Here is a 19,178-nt window from a genome sequence, read left to right as displayed (position 1 = left end):
AGAGTTGCCATGGAAACAAACCTCTGAACATGTCTGTGAGGGACTTTCTAAATGAGGATAATTAAGGTTGGAGACCCATCATAATTGTGGATGGTACCATTTCACGAGAAAGGGTGGTATGAGGTCTTACAATGAATAAAGCAGAGAAAGCCAGCTGAGAATCTATTCATTTCTTCCACTTCCTGTTTGTGGGTTGCTGTGACCAGCTGCCTCCTCTTCCTGGAGCATACTTTGCCTAGTTGGATGGATTATAACTTTAAACTTAAGTAAACCCTTCTTCCTTTGCCTTAGCAATGAGAAATGTAATGAATGAAGAAAGTGAATGAAGGGACAGACAAGTATGAATTCTTTGTGAGTGTGCAGTATAAGCTCTTAGAGTTCATACTCATGAATTTAAAGTGGATTCAACAGTGTACTCAGTACACTGCTTCCCTTCAGATACATTCTGCAGCATTGCAAGTAAAGAACAGGTGGGGAAACACATTTAACTATTTTATGTTTGTACCAGAGGAAAAAAATGAAAGGAGAGAGTCATCGGAGTTTAGAAGATTAAAAAAAAGGAGAGAGTTGTACCAATGATTTCATTTATAAAAGAATCCAAAGGGAATGGCTCTGTATTTTTGGCAAATCTGTATTTACTTTCAGTGTAGAATACTTTCACTAAGAAAAGCGGGGAATTAGAAAAAGGCAAGATAAATGGAAGAGGGAAAGAATAAAGGGAAGGGTTACCAGGAGCTTTAGCTACATAGTAGCTGAATACATATAATTTCCACATATTTGTAATCTTCTGAATGCTATCCATCATGCTATTGCATAATATACTTGTTTTTTTTAATTCATCCCTTGAGAATTTCATACATGTGTATATCACATTCTAATAACTCCTGTTGTCCAGACTCTTTCATCCTCCTCTGACCTCTCTCAGTCCAGCCTCTTACTCCCTCCATCTCTCGGGTTCATGTTCTTTAGATTTCTGACCCACTGAGCTTAGTCAGGGTCCTCTGTGTGACTCCGGGTATGAACTATCTAATGGAACCTGATGGGTGGGGTCACTATTGGTGCACATCTGGAAGTAATGACTCCCTATGTCTTAGAATCCTTCAGTAGACTTCAGTTCAGCAGGGAGAAGCAGAACTCCATGAGCTCCTCCCTCATTCATGACTAACAGTTGTCAGGTCTAGTCTTGTATAAGCAACCACAACTGCTGAGTTTATGAAGCCAACCTGTGTCATGACCAGAAAAACATGGCACTTTGCCACCCTTTCCGCTACCTTCTAGTTCTTCCGTTCTCTCCAACTCTTCTACTATATTCCACAAGTTTTAGATAGAATAGTATAAAGGTCCTGTTTACAACTGAACACTCAACTATCCTTTTTTTCTCAGTACCCTGAGCTATTTAAGGTCCATTTTGTAATTCAAACATAATTCTCTGCCATTTGTTGCTAAAACTTGCTAAACAATAAAGAACCATTCATCAATCATTTGAAAACAGCATCTGCTCAAGGGAATTATGACAGAAACCAATGTTCAGTTGTTTTATCAAGAGCACTGGCATGATCAGTTTTAGAACTACATTAGTGATATTTTACTTTTGTCATTCACTTTAGGAAATGGTGAAGTATTCATTAGAACATGATGATTGTATAGGACAGTAATCATTTTTTGCTCCCACTTCTGTGTTAGACTGAATACATACCTGAGGAGAGCTGTGACAGTTCTAAGTCATAACCTTTTCATGTTCCAGGCACTGCTGGGCTATTTTTGGATACTTCATTTGGAACTTCAGCCCTATGGCTAGCCGAAACACTAACACTTGTTAATAAAACTATGTGAACTTGTTTGGAAACATGAGCATTGCTTCCTTTGATGAGCTAGGAAAAGAAGCCTTGACATCAGAGCCACATCCTTTCCTGGCATTACTTAAATAACCTTTAATGAGTTTGATCTGGGGATGAGTCACTGTTTCTGAGAATTGGAGGTCTTACAAAATGGTCACCTTGTTAGAAGGGATCTAAATATGTAATTTCATCACACCTCTATGATCTCAGTGTCTGCTATAAAGCTCATAGGAAAAAAATTAAAAGTAAAATTTAAAGCTTAATGTTTTCAGTGATAAATATTCCTTGTGTTAACAATGGTAAAGTGCCCTGTTACAAAATGTATGATTAATTTATGTTCTAGTGCCGTTATTCCTAAAGAATGAAAAATTTCAGGTTATTCATTCCTGGTTCAATCTTTTCGATATTGTTCTCTATGGTAAAATGCTTACATTTCATAATGTAGGTGTTAGACCATAGGACCGTATCTGTCATTGTTGCTTGAAGAATGAAAGAGGGAGGAAGAAAGGAAATAGAGGAGCTGATGAATATTTAATAATGTTTTTAATCAGTCCCACCAAATAAACATTCCTTGTGTTGTTTTGAAAATGAGGTTTCCCTATCATAGAAGCTTGCAAAGGATAATTTTTCTTTTCTCTGATGACAATCTTAGGAAAATGGTTGGATAGTTAATGATTTTATGATAATCAATGAATTCTAGCACAAGAAAAAAGTGTGTTTTCTTAGTGAAGTTATCAAAATATCTATTTTACTTTTTCCTAAAATATACTATTTTACATTTTTTATATTTAGGATTTTTTTTGTTCTCTTCAGATCCCCAATACTCTTTAATTGGCCTGTTTAGTAGTTGTGAAATTCAGTAGCATCAAGGAAAAATAGCATCCATAAGACATAAGCCATAAAGGCTTATTTATATCATAATTAAAACTAAAATTTTTAATAAATTCATTGTAACTAGAGATGACATCTTTTACTCTGGTGGAACCTTTTTCAGTAAATGAGATAAGAGTCAGAAATTACAAGGCCAGAGAAGAAATCAGTATTGAGGAAAGGAGAATACTATATCTAATATTGTTTAAAAATAGACAGACTAGAACATACACCATGCCGAGAGCTAGCAAAGTACTTTGGCCTGGTCAGTTGTGATCACGTGAACCAGAGTTGGCGGCATGGGTCTTTAGGGTGAAAGGAAAGTATATGCTCTTCTGAAGCAGACAATTTAAAATATTTTTCAGAATATAGAAATTTGGAATCTTAAGGATCTCTAGAAAGGCATTGATGAGAAATAATGATTTTTTTTTATGTTCCTGGCCATATAGGCTGTGTGTGTGTGTGTGTGTGTGTGTGTATGCGTGCATGTGTGTGTTGAATGAGCAATTCATAGCAAAGAGGCTCTTCTTGCTTTTATTTTCATGGTTAACTTTTATTACATGGAGAAAATGCATTCTACATCACCGAAAGAAATAACATGGGAAAAATTATGTTCTAATTTTATGCCTCTCTGGACTCTTTTCACATGTTAATGATTTTAGCTAACTGAAAATACAAAGACAAAAACCAAAATGAGTACTAGCAGTGATTGGCAGTGAGAGAAGAGGTGGTTTTGACACTTGTAAAACTAAGTTACTAAAACATGTTTCCCATAATACGTATTTTACATCACAGTAGCTATGGCATTTCCTGAGTCAGTGTTTAAATTTTACCACCAAGTAGTGTTGACACCCATTGCAATTGGCACTGGAGTCTGACCTAGGTAGTACTAAAACTTTTCTGTGCATTCTTTCAGGGTGGCAGTACTTTTCTGGAGGAATTTGTGAACCAGATTAATAAAGATGGTCAAGGATCTACCAGAGAATAATGCTAAATAAATATCTATGTTCTTAAATCTCCTTCAATCTTGCAATCTTCTTGGTCTTATAAATTCATTTTCTAGAAGCTTTATGGTAAATTTTGATTGGAATGCTTAGGGGAAAAATCACAGGTTTTTTTTTTTCAAGAAAGACCATGCTTATAGTTTTACCTTGTAAGTTTTATCTATAGAATTTCCCAAGAGTTCATCACCTAGGTTAGTTCCACCTTTCACCTCAATCAAGGAAAAGCCACATGTTGTGGTATAATCAAAAACCTGTACTCCCCAGAAAGTATTGTTCAGTGGGCTCCCGGATTTTTTTTAAACAGTGAAAATTTTGAAAGATAGATATTATTTTCCCTCCTCCTATAAATATATTTTAAAACCAATCTATCAGAGGTTGAAGAAAAGCTTATATTCTCTTCTATAAAATGTGATTCATTGAAATGTCTTCTGGAAGACTTACATAAGCAGGCAGGTAGAAAAGACTCTGGTTCTCAGGAGACATCACAAGCTAAGACCATTGTAAAAAGAACTTTATTGATAAAATGTTTACAGTTTGAAGTAATATATATCATAAGATAGCTACTAAAATGTTTAGGAAATCCTGTTGAGTTTTTAAAATGCTTATATTTAGCTCTAAGGTGAAAACCACATATTTGTGTGCAAAATTGGTACTGGACAGCTAAAACTTTAAAAATTATATATTTTCACTTTCAAATAGTATAAGGTCTACAACAAATCCTGTATTAGATGCATAGATTTTTCCAGAAACCCTATATCTTCTCATATGTACAAACTTCCATATAATCAGTCTCCTGCAGCAGTATTGTACCCTTCATGTAATCAAAGACCCTACAGTGACATAACATTATCATCCAAAGTCCACAGTTTACATTGAAGTTCACTGATAAAAGAGAAAGTGAGTGATATCCTTGAACTCACTGGCACAGGCAAAGACTTTCTGAACAGAACACTGGTAGCAAAGGCACTGCTAATTATGAAACTGAAAAGCTTCTGCACAGTAAAGGACATCATTATTCAGACAAAGCAACAGCCTACAGAATGAGAAAAGATTTTCTACCAACTATACATCTAAAAGAGGTTAATATCCAACCATATAAAGAATTCAAATAAACTATACAGGAAAACAAATAACCTAATTAAAAATGTGGTACTGATATAAACCAAGGATTTTCAATAGAGAAAACTCAAATGTCTGAGAAACTCTTAAAGAAGTGGTCAACATCCTTAGTCATCAAGGAAATGCAAATCAAAACCATTTTTTTTTTGAGATTTTGTATTACACCCTTCAGAATGTCTCCAATTTAATTGAATAGTTTCCATAAAAAAATGACAGATTACAGGGTGGCAGTGGTGCACACCTTTAATCCCAGCACTGAGGAGGCATAGCCCAGCAGATCTCTGTGAGTTTAAGGCCAGCCTGGTCTACAGAGTGAAATACAGGACAGGCACCCAAACTACACAGAGAAACCCTGTCTCAAAAACACTATATATATATATATATATATATATATATATATATATATATATATATATATATATATATGACAACTCACATTGACAAGGATGTGGAATAAGGGGAGCACTCATCCATTGCTTGTGGGAGTGCAAACTTTTATAGCCACTGTGGAACTCAGTATGGCAATTTGTTGGGAACCAAAAATATGGCATTTAAATTATTTGATTAAAAACTTACTATTGGAAACAGAGACTCCCAGCTCCCCAGCTCCTAGCAATGACTCCCAAGGTCTCCAAAGAAGATATGGAATAACAAAAAGACGCCACCTGGATTATGACAATGCTGAACACAGGGCAAGATGCCCCAGTGCAACACCTGCTGCCAGGACCCAGCCCAGACTGTGGACAAGTAGTAGGACACTGGAATTGAATGCACCCTCTTGAATCTTCTGTGTCCCTATTCCACAGGAAAAATACTCTGCCTTAGGGGCCTGATGGCGGAAAAAGAGTGATGCTGTTCTGACTGGTGCCTCCAATGCCATGGAGACCTGGGTAGGGATTGATCATTGTTATTTATAGGATTGGATGCTTCTTGGTCTGCACTCAGATATAGTTTATCCTTCTCAGATCTCTGACAGTACTGATGGCTAGGCTAGCTCTAACTTTGTCAGCATGGCAGCATCAGATAACCAGATCTTTCTGCAAGGCCATAGCTAGCTTGTTAGCTCACTTTTAAAAAGAAAATGTTTTAAGATACAAAAATTTAAATAAATCGCCGGGCAGTGGTGGCACATGCCTTTAATCCCAGCACTTGGGAGGCAGAGCCAGGTGGATCTCTGTGATTTCGAGGCCAGCCTGGGCTACCAAGTGAGTCCCAGGAAAGGCACAAAGCTACACAGAGAAACCCTGTCTCAAAAAAAAAAATTTAAATAAATCATAAAGGTTCAGATATGAGTCTAAAATAAGATATGTTTCAGATTACTCTCCTGTTCTATGGTTCAGAGCTTAACATTTAGGAGTCCTGATGAGCTGATAGAGCAATGACCACTTACTGTTCAGTCACAAGCTCAACATTTTGGATTTGTTTTAGATGTCATCTAGATATGTCTAAATGTAAACCTAAAAGTGCTTCTCACCAGGTCTAAAATCTCTGTTCAACTTATACCTGGCTTTCTGGACAGAAGAAAAATTCCCAAATCTGTAGTTCTTGTTGGGACTCAAAGGTATGAGTCCACTTCTGCTGTTTTACAGATACTCATTACCTGCTTTGTCTACAATATAGATTTCAGTACAGATTGATAATACTAATGTATCTAAAACTTTTACGTCATTTTGTAAGTAGGCCTCAAAGGATTAAAAAAGTCATAAAAACATAGACCCACTTCACAGAGGTCGAAAGGACCCCAGATAAGTATTCCTATATAGACGCTTTAAAGAATCCCCTTGGCTTTCTACCCTGATCCCCATCCTCCTGGCCCCCCTGATTATTTTCCTTCTCCTCCTCACCTTTGGTCCTTGGGCTTTTCAACGGCTAACACAATTCATAAAAAATCAGATCGATTCAGCTCTATCAAAAACCGTTTCAGTACACTACCATTGGTTAGAAACTCGAGACCAAACTATCGAAACAGGTGAAAGACTCAGGTTCGGTGTCCTATGAACCTAAAAACCCCATACAACTAAAGGCTAGAGGGTACTCAATGACGGGATTAGTATGGGGCCTGTGCTGCGAGCACAACGTACAGAGGTTGTCGAGACCGGCTCAACATGGCACGTTGCCAGACACGGGATGCCCCCCCATATAGCCTAAGACAGGGGCCCTCTCGAGTTATGACCAAAGTCTGCTTTGGCCATTTTAAAGAAAGAAGGGGGAATCATTGGGAACCAAAATATGGATGACTGCGCCTTGACCTTTCTTGCCTGCATGATCTGGCATGACTATACCCTTGATAAACATCACTAACTTACAAAAACACTCGTTCCCAAAAAAAACACAAAATGTACTTTTAGAATAACGTCCTGAAACATGTTGGTTGCACAAGCTTTGGACCAAAGAGACCTCACCCTGATCCTATTCTTCAGGAATTTTCCATCACCCCCCCTTTCCCTATTCACTTCTCCTATCCCCCAGTATATATAAGCCTGCCTTCCCTTGCAATAAACGAGACCTTGACACGACTCAGACTGACTCTGTTTTCCTTTACGCGCTTGGTCTCCTTTCTCTCTCGCCCCCATTGGTCTTTTAGGAGGTGCCTCCTCGAGTCACACCTAATACCCTGGCCTGTTGGATGGGACAGCAATTCATAAGGAAGCTAGGAACAGATACGAATAAGTAGGCTGAGTGTAATATCATCAATCTTATGTAATCAACATCTGTAAATTATTTTATCCAACAGCAGCATATTACACTACACATTCTTAAGATTACAGTGGGATAGTCACCAAGAATTACCATGTTCTACAAGGGATTAAAAATTGTGCAATATTTGCTCTCAGATGGGAATGGAATTAAGATTATGATGAGCTAATGGGGGCCAATTACATTTGAACTACCACACACACCTATCTTTTTTCATATGTGGGCAGGATGATGAGAATACCTTAAGTTGACCATTCCTCTTCTCCAGCTGATTAAGTTTGAAATAAGAAAATCAAATAAAAAGAAAATATTTTTGTAGATTCTGGGAATTTAGTTTCTTGTAAAGATAAGACTTAGAAAAATTAAGTTATGTATTCCAAAATGGTCATACTTTTCCTCCCCAGGTAGAAGCACTTAAGGATATTTTGTAGTATTCACTGTGAAAACCTGGAGCTTCTGGAGGCAAACCTTAGATACTTGTGATGGAGTTTCTTGAGGATCTTACCTCAGACGTCTCTGTCAGACAGAACCTCAACTACTCTAATTCCAGTTGAAACTTTCCAGTCCTGACACTGGATCCTGCAGAGGGTTTTATCTGTAGTTGTTTACTCTGGTGCAATGTGGTTCCCTGCATTCACTCATCCAGCTGCCACTCCAATTTGGAGGGTGATGTTTTCCTATAACTACCCTTTTCTAGTAGAAGTCAAAAGCATAATTAGTTGTTTCAGCTCATGAAATTTTGCATTTTAGGATTAAGTGGTGAGACCTAAGTTTTTACATGCTGTGATGGCTTGAAAGCAAATACCACCCCCCTCAGTGGAGTGGCGCTATTAGGTGTGGCCTTGTTGAAGGAGGTGTGGCCTTGTTGGAAGAGGTGTGGTCTTGTTAGAGGAAGTGTGTCACTGTGGGGGTGGGCTTTGTGGTCTCTTTTGCTCAAGCTTCATTTAGTGTGACACTGAGACCATGTCCTGTTGCCTTCTGATCAAGATATAGCCAGCACCATGTCTGGCTGCACACCACCATGTTCCCAACCATGATGATAATGGACTGAACCCCTGAACTGCAAGCTAGCCACATCAATTAAATGTTTTCCTTACAAGAGTTGCCGTGGTCATGGTGTCTCTTCACAGCACTAGAAACCTTAACTAAGACACCTACCAAACTGTAAGCCAAAATTCCCAGTTAGTTTTTAAGAAGTAGTTTTCTGTCCTTCAAAACTTCATAAAATCTCAAATTATATTTTAATTACTCAAAAAAATATAATGTTATTTTCCTTTTACCTCACAACTTTCTTTTTTAGTTTCATATAGTATTATATATTTCTTGATTTTCATATTGATTCAATAAATTTATTTTTGTAGTATGTTTTAATTGAAACAGAATTACATTGCTTCCAAGGGACCGTTTCCTCTCTCCAGTTCCTCACAGAAAACTCTCCCTCAAATGTCTCCCATATCCTCCCAACCGTCAAACTGGTAATCTCTTTTTATTTGATTATCAGTGTTATATACATATTCATGTGTAGGTATGTATTATGTGTATGCACACACACACACACACACAAATATATATATATATATATATATATATATATATATATATATATATATATATATATATATATAACTTGCTGAGTCCATTTTTGTTGGTGGTGTGTATATGGTTTCAAGGCAGACCACTCTGGCTTAGACAGTCAATGAGGGGACTAGTAAATTGGAAGGATTAATTCTCCTTCTCCTAGCAGTCTTTATTTCTTTTTCTAGAGATAAAGTGTGGCCCATTTAAAAACTTTCTTAGGGGATTAGTCCATACACAATACCACCTGGATTCACCTGCTCCTGTTAACATCTGTTTTTAAGCCTTCATCTCTAAAGATTATTTGCTCTCAGTGAAGTGGTGGAGCTAGCAAAGGGTATGAGGCTTAGACGGGTATTCTACTACAATTTCTTTCTTTTTGTGCAGGATGTAGACACCTCCCTTCTGTGAAGGTTTCATGTTCATATGATAACTCTTCTGTTCTTTGACTATTCATTGTTTTTTACTGGTGAAGTCTGTCAGTATTTGCAAACTTATAGTCATATGTGGTCATTCAAATATTCTAATGAGCTATATTTAGTATCCTTTAATCTAATGGGATTTATATATAATATAAAGGTAAATTCAACTATAATTTTAGAAAGAAAAGGATGTTATGTGTTTGGACAGCTTTCTACTTTGCCTGTGCTTTTTGAAGAAATCAGTCATCTGGGAGACTTTTATAACTGTGGTCAAGAGTACCTTTTCCAAAAGCATACCTTTGTGCATGGCTGCTTCCTCATCTCTAATATCAGACCAGATGCTTGATACTTACAGAGAAAACCCTTGGAGTAGTTCTATGAAAATATATTTCTAAGGTGTTTGGAACAATGTACAATATGTGCAGGATACTCTGTGTTAATTATCATTAACAAAACAAGTGTTATCATAGTTCAGCTGGTAAGAAATCACTGATAAATTATTATATATTGTTCTTAAAATAGAAAGATACTATTATTTAACAAATATTTATTATGCATTAGACACTATATTCTGAGCAAAGTATATAAACAGTATTGATACAAATTGATTATTTAATATATATATATATTAAAAAGAGATGTATAATCTCCTTAGGGAAATTGAGTGAGTATTAATTAATTGTGCCTATAGAGTCTGAAATCATCCCACAGAGGGAAAAACACTAAAGTTTAGATAGTAGGGAGGTTCAGGAATTTGCATGGAAAGAGTGATGATGAGATGCAAAGTGAAAACCACGATAGGAGATAGCAGAACAAGAGATTGAGACATGAAAATATTTGGTGTTTTAAAGAAATAAAGAATAGACAGATTATCTATATTGAAGAACACCAGAGAAGAAAGGAAAACAATAAGTGTGGAAGTATCAGTCAAAGACACATTATGAAGAATTTTAATGCTTTGTAAATGAATTTTTAATATCTTGCAAATGAAGTTTATGCTTAGGATAAACTTGTCTAACATATGAGATTCTGGATATTAGGGTCATTCCAGTACTAGGGGGAAGAAGGAATGAAGGAACAAAGGAATAAAGGAGAAAAAGATTTACAAATATATAAAAACAATGCAGTGTTAAATGACAGTGCCCTGTGGATGCTTGAAGGCCCTGGGAAAACAACGTTAAGCAAGGTACAATACCACAGCCTCATAGAATTTCCATCCAAGTGTGAGGTGGCAGACAATATGAAAACAAAAAGTGAACCAATACCAATAACCTCCCAACCTCCTACACAAGTATAGATGAAAATAAATGTTTACATGTTAATCTAAAAATAAGAATCAAGAAATAGGTACAAGAAATGCTGAAGAGTGTGATGAAATTTAGGCTATGATGGCTTAAGAGACTATTGGTTGAAAATCATGTGTGAATTACTTGAAGGGTCAAGACTTTCATGTGGATGTCTAGTGAGGACAGTAAGTGTAAGACAGAGGAATGGTGTGGAGGAAAGGAGGGCCTTAGGAGACATTTGTAGAATTTGCTTTTAATTAAAACAGAGAATGGCATGATCTGGTTTCTTGCTTTAAAAAGCATCATTGGGAACATTGAGAGACTAGACACATTGTGTGAGGTGCAAACTATATTGGAGTGATTGGTTATAATGTTGCTAGAAATTACTTCAGGCTGCATGGTGGATCCAAAAGGAGAGATGAGGAGACATGATCTGGGAAGACTATAATGAATAGTACCTCGAGTGTCTGCATGAGGTCACTTGAATGTGAGTACTGGAGGAAGAATAAGGCTCTCTCTGTCCTTATACCTGTTTCCTACACCTTACTATCCCAGCTCAGGCTCACTTTGATATGCTTTCAGCACTAGCCATCTCTAGTCCAATTCTCCTAACTTTGTCCATTGAAGAACCTGGCTGACCTTCACAACCTGAAGATCAACTTTTACTGTTTTACTGCAATTCAATGCATGAAAACAGGCTCCAATACAACACACAAAGTGGCAGTTAGGAGATTTGCAAATGGAGGTACTCCTGGAGAAACTTCTGTTCTATCAAGGCAAATGATGTCTCGGAGTAAATGTCAGTTCTCCACTTCATCACCTAGGTCCACTGAATGTATAGTTTTTATCCTGACAAGGAGGCAACAGTTGCAGGTCATAGTCTGCCCCTGTTTACTACTGAACAGCTTTGTCTGTCCTGAAAGGACAGACCTCAGTTCTGCGGCTCTCATCACAACTCAAGTCACCACTTTCTCTTCAAAGGGAGTAAAACCCAAGACTGGTGGTGATGCTCTTCCTCAAGCTCTGAACTTCACCCAGGAATAAGCTTTGGGGCTTTTGTTCCTTTGTTTTATTCCTAGATACTTGTTCTGAGTATTCAGCTGGGACAGGAAAGTATTTCAATCTGATTGGTTGATTATTCAGGAGTTGCTAAGCCAGATTGGTTCTATGAAATCATGCCACTATCCTTAATGTATTCTAAACAAACATCTTTATACTTCATTTTCCTTCTAGAACTTCAGCTTTTGATGCAATTTCAATCCTTTCACATTCTCTCTTTGAATTAGAAATTGACTTGTTTTTATTTTATCTGTGCTTTCCAACATCTTCTTTCAGTCTTTAAATTTATTAAATGGGTGCACATGGATAACAGATATCCTTTAAATGTTTTATACAAAAAAAAAAATGCATTTCAATGTCAGTGGAATGTTTAAGTCTGCCTTGTTTCCTCCCTTCCTTGTTTTCCTTTCTCTCTAACTTCTTTCCCACCACCTTGCCTTACATTGGTTTTTTGCAGCAAATAGTTACAGATTCTACAAAAAAGAAAAAGCACAGGGATAATTGGTATCTGGAAAACCTAGGTAAGTTCTTGCCTCCTAGGAAACAGTGGCTCTCAGGGTGGCTGCAGACCTTTGTGGTTTCCATGAAGAATTACTGCTGAGGCCATTCATCTGTATGCACTACTAAAAATATTTTTACCATTGATTTTCCTCCGGCATTGATCTACCACCTGACGCCATCAATAATGAGGTTTGTCGGCTGATTTCTTAGCCTGTCTGGAATTTTTCTAACTCTTTTTTTTTTCTTTTTGCTGCCTGAAGAGGAGTTGGGACTTAAACAGAAACAATTTTCTAACTTGAACTTGGGAGTTTGCAGCCTACCGGTGAGCCTTCCTCCCAGACCTGCCCTTTGTCTTTTCTATCTCTCTTGTCTCTTGTCACTGTTTCTTGATAGGAAATCTTCCATAGAGTTCACCTCCTGAGAATTGTGATTTTTTTTTTTTTTTTTTTAGTTTGGTAGGCATTAGAATGCAAATGAAATGAGACAATTATCTGTGGTAAACTGCTTTCCTGGTGCTGGAAGAATGCTTTTTCTTTGCTTCTGTTAAAAATCTGAAAGGCATCTAAAAAGCTGATTCAACTAAGTCCTCGATGAAAAACCAGTTCTGTAAACTCTGCCACGCTCACTACTTGGAGTTACCTCATGTTTAGACCTAAAGGGAGAATTTTTTTAAACACAACCCTATTCTGCTGTGGCAGAATGCTTCCTTTATAAAGCAAGAATATGGACTAAACACAGAGAGGGACAAATCAGCATTCCCACATCACTTGTAAAATAAAATAAATATGCACAGACCCTTCTGTCAAGGCTATGATCCTGGACAAATTTATAAACCAAAATTTGGTGAAGCACCTACCGGGACATGCATATTCATTATTATTCATGAACTTAACCAAGTATTGCTCACTCTAAACAGAACAGATGGAAACAGCCATTTTTTTTTTCTGGATACAGAATATTGAATTATGAGAGGTCAGGGAAAAATTCTCACTGATGATCAAGACAGAATTATTAAAGAAACAATATAAGAAAACAACAAATTCATGCATATCTGGTTGTTTTTAAGCTCTATACATTTTTAGGGATTCACAAACATCATAGACAACTTTCACTGAAGACAGAGTATATCTGTAAAGTATTTCTAATATTTCATCCTTTCATTTAGAAATTTCATGGTCTTTTATCTTAATAATTACACGAGTTACGTGATTTTTAAAGATTTCCCTTCTGTTCATTCTTTTACTTGGTTATAAATGTTACAGCATTTATTTGAACTTAAGATATCTGCAATCCTTAGGGAAGTTCATAGCATGCATTCTTCCTTCCCAATATGAATGATACCCCACCATGGGTTGCTAACACACACACTGGACAGCTGTGTCCCATTGTTCTGATACATTCAGAAGTAAGGTTGGTTAATGACATGATATTCACATTTAATTTTTAATAAAGACTGCTAACCTGCTTTCTAGCTTCATGTTTGCCCTCTTTCTCTTGTTTTACTAATATTTAATGTCATCTTTTTGGGGTTTGCTATTCATATGGCCTTATGTTAAATGATTCTTTCCTATATGAAGCTATGTTGTTAAGTACATTATTCACCATTTTATCACGTACTAATACCCATTCTCTTCTTATTGAAAAATTGTACTAAGATGTGTGTATGTATGTGTGTATGCATGTGTGTATATGTATATGTTTAATAATAATCTTTTTGAGTGATCTCACTTTTAATTCTTATTGAGTTTTTGCCATACATCTTCACTACTTCTATAGAAAAACCTGTCTTCAGTTTTCTAAATTGTGCATATATTTGGAGTTTTCTAAACCACACCTCTAATTTACTGGCCTCCTGTATGTGTTACTTTCTTCTGTCTAGACAGCTGTTGAGATAGAGAAAGCAATATTAATTCCATATAGTTGACAGACACAGGAGCTGGTGGGCTTGCCAAGGCATTCATGTTCTCTTAAGGAAATGTGAAAGTGCTTCTTCACTTGGAACATTTGGAAAGGTCTTGGCCGCCCAGCTTTAATGTTGGCCCACCATCTAGTTTGCTTGGCCAGCATGCTTTCAGAAGCAGGAAGCTTCTTTGGATCAGTCAGTCCTTTCAGGGACAGTCAGAAAAAGATGCCCTGCCCTACCCAGTGTCTCATGGATTCAGTGGCTACCGAAGGCTTAACAGTGATTTGAAAGAGAAAAAAATTTAGAGAGATGGAAGGTACAATAGGGACAAAGGCAAAAGTTTTCTTCTTACTTTTTTAAAACAATGAATAAAAAGTCCTTAAAGTTTAACATTTTGGATACAGTTCCTACCTTTTCCCCATGATAATTTTACACAATTTTAGGAAAAATAAAGAATTAAGGTAAAGGTATACAAAACACCAACAAAACACCTTTTTCCCATAAGAATCCTGATATATTTATATAAAACTATGAAAAATGAGGGATTAAAAGGAGAAATTGATGTAAATATTTTAATGTGTTTCCAAATAGATCTAGTCAAACAGTTACAGAATTTCTGATAGAATCATTGAACAATTGTGCTCATGGGTTGAGGACAGTCACAGATGCTTGCTTTGAAGAGAGTTATTTTTCTAACTGACTGCTTCCGCACTATTTGCGCTTACCACAGAGCTTTAGTTTTCTCTTTTGCATGTTAAAAACCAGCCAAGGTCAAGGTTCTGGCTTTGTTTTCTCCAGCTTGGCTGTATTTACCAGCTATTGGTATTGTGTTGTACTTTTCTGCAACCTAGCTTGGCTCACTCCTCTTACTATGTTACGATGACCTCCTAGATGTCATTTCATTTATATATTTTATATCTTTGCCTTTCTTCTATTTTCTTTTCTTTCTTCTCCTTCTGCTTCTTTTTTGAGACAGGGTTTCTATGTGTAACAGCTCTAGCTGTCCTGGAACTCGCTCTGTAGCCCAGGCTGGCCTGGAACTCAGAGATCCACCTGCCTTTGCCTCCCAAGTGCTGGAATTATAGGCATGCACCTCCAAAACCTGGCCAGTCATACCTTGAGAAAGAGTATCATATAGAGGACCATAAAGATTTTGCTCCCAATTTTGCCTTTTTTAATGCAAATAGCATATATACTAATGTTAAAAATCAGGATTTCGTCTTTTCATAGGTGTTTCATCTGTTATTTTCTCACAATGTTTTAAAAGTAGGCATCAACTTATATTTTGTTTTCTTTTGCATGACTTTCTTTTTTAATTTGTATTTATTTTCAGTGATCTATTTTACTTCCCAGCCGCAGCTTCTCCCCATCCTCCCTTCCCAGTTCCTCCCCCACATTGCCCCTGCCCCCACCCCCCAATCTCCTCCTCTTCAGTCTCCATCCAGGAAAGAGTATGTCTCCCTTGAGTATCAAAACAAACAAACAACAACAACAACAAAACAAAACAAAACAAAACCCAGAAAACAAAAAACATGACATATCAAGTTGCAGTAAAACTAAGCACCTCCCCATGTATTAAGGCTGGGCAAGGTGACCCAGTATGAAGAGTAAGGTTCCAAAAGCTAGTAAAGGAGTCAGGGACAGCCCTTGTTTCCACTGTTAGGAGTCCCCAAAGAGGACCAAACTATGCAACTGGCAACTGTAACATATATGCAGTGCCTAGGCTAGTCCCATGTAGGCTCCCTGGTTGTCTGTTCATTCTCTGTGAACCCCTGTGAGCTCAGTGTAGTTGATTGTGTAAGCCTTGGTGTGGTGTCCTTGGCCCCTCTGGCTCCTGCACTCCTTTCTCCTCCTCTGCAGGATTCCTCAACTCCAGCTAGTGTTTGGCTGTGGGTCTCTGCATCTGCCTTCACCAGTTGCTGGATGATACCTCATCCTGGTGGATTTTTCCTTTGATGAATATGGAATGCACTTTTCCAACTCTTTTGATTAATTTTGGTTGGAAGTCTATATTGTCAGATATTAGGATAGTACACTAGCTTGCTTCTTAGGTCCATCAAGCTTATATTTCTTAAAGATGTTCTTTTTCAAACTGTAGCTGACATTACTGAATATATGTTTATGCCAGCAAAATTTCCCAAACTCTGCTAACCAAATATGCTACTATCACAATCTAAGATACTACCTTAGAGAGAGAAAAATCTAGTAACATCAGATTTCTCCCTTTCCATGTTTTCTCACTTATTATACATAAATATATCCATGGTTTAAACAAGAGTCAGTGTCTTAACACAAAGGATTGATCTGGATAGGTTCATGGACAGGGTAGTGACATCCATCCATCAAATCTCATTAGCAAAAAGTATATCATACACAGAAATTTGTAAGCATGAGATTAGGTAAGTAGGAACATAAAGACAAGGGAAAGTTGGGTACATGGCAAGGTGGTGCTAGCCTTTAATTCCAAGAGCTTAGGAGACAAAGACAGGCTTGGCACTTTGATTTCAAGGCCAGCCAAGTCAACACAATCAGATGAGAAGAGAGGGAAGAAGGGAGGGTAGAGAGGGAAGGAGAGGTGGGAGAAGAGAGGGAAATGATGTGGATGGGAGAAAGGAAGAGCGAGAGAAGAAGAATCTCTTTAATATCTACAAACACACACACAATATCACTTTCTATACTCAAATTATATCTTATTATTCCCTACCTAAATTAAGCATTTGCAGTTTGTTATTATTGTCTCATATTTCAATTTTGATTTCTTTAATCTTTTGTAATCTGAGTCTGAAATGGTCAGCATTTTGGTAATCCATCAGAAAATAGAATGCAGTGATTTCTGGTGCTGGAGAGATAGCTCAGCAGTTAAGAGCACATGGTGCTCTTGAAGCAGACCTGGGTTTGGTTCCCAGTGCCCTATGGTTTCTTATAACCATTGGTACTTCAGTTCAAGGTACACAGCACTGCCTGTGAGCAGTAGACATGAGGGAAGTGAACTTACATACATGCAGACAAAACATTCATACTTACAAAATAAAAGTAAATCTTTTAAAAAGTAAAAATAGCAATTTTAAAGGTTATCATGAGTCTGAGTGAATGGTTAGTAAAGCCTGGGCCTTTTGAAAGGGTTGAGTACAGGAGGATGGAGAATGATTAGAGTAGATGTTTTGACATGTTTTTCCAAAGCATCTAATTTATGGCTCTTCAGCCATAAAATTCAATTTGGGGTTTGCCTTATTCTTTTACCTTTGGAAAGAAATGTAACATTTCTGTATGTCAGTCATAAAAATGATAATTCCTATCTTAATTGTGGGAAGGATTTTTGAACCTGTTCTATTAAAAAGTTTGTAAGACTCGTAGCATTGAGCAGATTTTAAGTAAATATTGGTCTCCAGGTCTCTACCAAATGAAGATTGTTTGCTTTGCCATTGTCTATCTTTGTTATTTTTATTTTTACATTACTGGAAATTAGATCTAACTATGGATTTGTACATGATAAGCAGGTACTCTACCACTGAGCTACATCCCTGGCCCACTTTCTACTTTTTATTTTCAGTCAGAGTCTCGGTGGTGATCCTCCTGCTTCAGCATCCTGAGTGGCTGAGATTACAAGCCTACATACACCACCATGGCCAGATCACTGTCATCTATCAATATGGTAAGAGATTTAGATTTCCAATACATTGTCAAGCTTCAATGAAACTTCTTGTTTCTTGAAACAAGTTAAGCTTCTTGAAACTTTAAGTAGTAATATCTAAATTTAAGACTGCTTAAAGCACATATGAGATTTAGAACCGTCCCGTAGAAAACAGTCAACTGTAGTGGAAAAGGGGACTTATCAAAGTCTTCTTGGATTCAAGGTATGAGAAGCAGCGTAGTGGAATTGCTAATGAATTTTTATTTGAAAAAGCTTCTGCTTTATCTTTTCGTTTGGGGGAAAATCTATTAACTTCACCAAATGATTAAACTATAGGTTTTTATTTTTGAATCTGAGATTATTTTTGAAATTGTAAAATGGTTTGCTGCCTCAACATTATCACTTTTAAACTTAATAACTTGAAAACTTAATAACTGTTATTGATTTTACTAAAATATCTTAACTTTCTTGCCTGCTATTATTGTTCCCTGCAAGATTAAAATCTTAATGGGGCATAATACAATATATTCCTTCATCTTGTTCAAGGGCCTGCGAAGACAGTGACCATTTACTGCCGGACAGTTTGTGTGATCAGTAGAGATACTTATTTATATATTTTCCCTCTGCTTTGCTCTGCCCAGCACTTATTTTTTTCATACTATACATTGTTACTGAGGTTTACAGCACAATTTGTAACAAAGTAATATTTTTTTTGAGAAATCCAGAGAAAATATAAACTTTTCAGTAAAGTAAATCTTCACTGAAACTTGGGTTTTGAATTATTTTGTTCAGGAAATGAAAATTAATAACATGTTTTCTGGGGAAGTTTCCTGCCTTCTGTTTATGATTGAACTGACCATTAGAACCCAGATGTATTTATTTCCTGCTTTGCACCAAGACTATTGAGAACATGGATCCACTCTGGATTTATTTACAATTTGTAAAATATATTCCCGTATTGTCATCAAATAGATAGCTGTCCCCAAATGCAAATTTTTAAATAGAAAAAAAGAGATGGGTTTTCTCCATGTAAAACCAACAAGAAGAAAAAGGCAATTGACTAAACTCTCTTTTAAACTTGTGAGGAAGTCATATCATATAGCTTTGCTTAAATTGTGTTTATGGTGTTTAGAAAGTATAAGCAGTTTTTACAGAAAACAGTCTTTTACAAAAATACCTAATCCATCCTAGTGTTGGTTGCTAGGAGAACGTTTGATGCAAATTAATCAGTAAACATCTAGCAAGCAGCTACCTGAGGAGAAGGGGGTCAAAG

The 19,178-nt window shown here is 36.8% G+C and overlaps 1 long non-coding RNA gene across 1 annotated transcript in view; it reads left to right on the top strand.

The window, feature by feature from the left end:
• Positions 1-19,178, top strand: part of LOC121827182 (uncharacterized) — a 136,702-nt gene that overhangs the window by 7,156 nt on the left and 110,368 nt on the right. Inside the window, exon 2 of the long non-coding RNA XR_013049033.1 lies at positions 17,825-17,926. This is a non-coding gene — a long non-coding RNA (uncharacterized LOC121827182). The remainder of the gene's footprint in view (positions 1-17,824; positions 17,927-19,178) is intronic.

The sequence above is a fragment of the Peromyscus maniculatus genome, chromosome 2, assembly GCF_049852395.1.
Source record: "Peromyscus maniculatus bairdii isolate BWxNUB_F1_BW_parent chromosome 2, HU_Pman_BW_mat_3.1, whole genome shotgun sequence".
NCBI classification, from domain to species: Eukaryota; Metazoa; Chordata; class Mammalia; order Rodentia; family Cricetidae; genus Peromyscus; species Peromyscus maniculatus.
This window is presented reverse-complemented; position numbering and strand designations above follow the sequence as displayed.